Raw genomic sequence first — 968 nt, forward strand, 5'->3', positions numbered from 1 at the left:
TGTATGTATGGAAATTGCAAAAATTAACACATATATTTTTCCTCTTATGAGTCTTATTTGATGTGTTACTTATCTGTTACTGTCAATATACCTAAAGTTTCAAAAATTGTTCTTATTTGGCTGTCTCCTCCTTGTTACATGATTAAATAATATTGATGGAGTTGCTAAAGGTAGCTCTAGATCTTTCACTTGTGGTAGTCTTTTCATAGATCGAGTGTCACATTTATTGGGTCTTTGTTATGCTTCTGAAAACTCACAATGCTCATTTTTGCAGAGCTTATGGGTGCAATATTGGCGATTGAGATAGCTTTGAGAAAAGATGACATAACCTTGGTTAAAATGTGACTTGAGCTTAGTCGTTGCTGCTTTTAGTATCTCTCATACTGTTTTTTTGGAGACTTCAAAATAGATAGAAAATTATATTTATCTTACCTTCCAAATAAGGTTTCAATGCCCACATGTTTATAGATAGATAAACTTTTGTGCTAACTTGTTGGCTAATTTTGGTATTTTTCAATCATAAATTTGTCTCATAGAATTTTGTTCTTCCTCATACGCAGGTCGACTCAATACTTGTTGAATCCTAAAACAAAATCAAAGGTGGTCGATACAAAATATGATTTATTTAAGAACGTCTCTTTTCAAAATACAACTTTCTACTAATGTTTTTTATTTATTAAAAAAGACGTTGATTTCATTCAAATAGATAGAATACATTGAAAATAATACAAATTCAAATTCATTTAAATAGAAAAAGATAAATCCATGAGCAAACTAAAAACCTTAAAGTTAAAAGTAAAAATTTGCAAAATACTACAAATAAGACAAAATTTAGAAATATGACAAAATTGACGTGTCAAAAATACCTATGTCTTAAAATTTATAAAGTTGACTATTATTAATTGCACTGAATCATAGTCGTATCAATGTTAAAATAGGGTAATTTGGTAATTAATTTTGAAAGAGTG

The 968-nt window shown here is 28.4% G+C and overlaps 1 pseudogene; it reads left to right on the forward strand.

The window, feature by feature from the left end:
* The first annotated feature begins 258 nt into the window (after window positions 1–258).
* LOC140920539 (uncharacterized) overlaps window positions 259–968 on the forward strand; it is a 5,991-nt pseudogene continuing 5,281 nt past the window's right edge.

The sequence above is a fragment of the Cicer arietinum genome, chromosome 5 (genome assembly GCF_000331145.2).
Source record: "Cicer arietinum cultivar CDC Frontier isolate Library 1 chromosome 5, Cicar.CDCFrontier_v2.0, whole genome shotgun sequence".
In the NCBI taxonomy this organism is placed as follows: Eukaryota; Viridiplantae; Streptophyta; class Magnoliopsida; order Fabales; family Fabaceae; genus Cicer; species Cicer arietinum.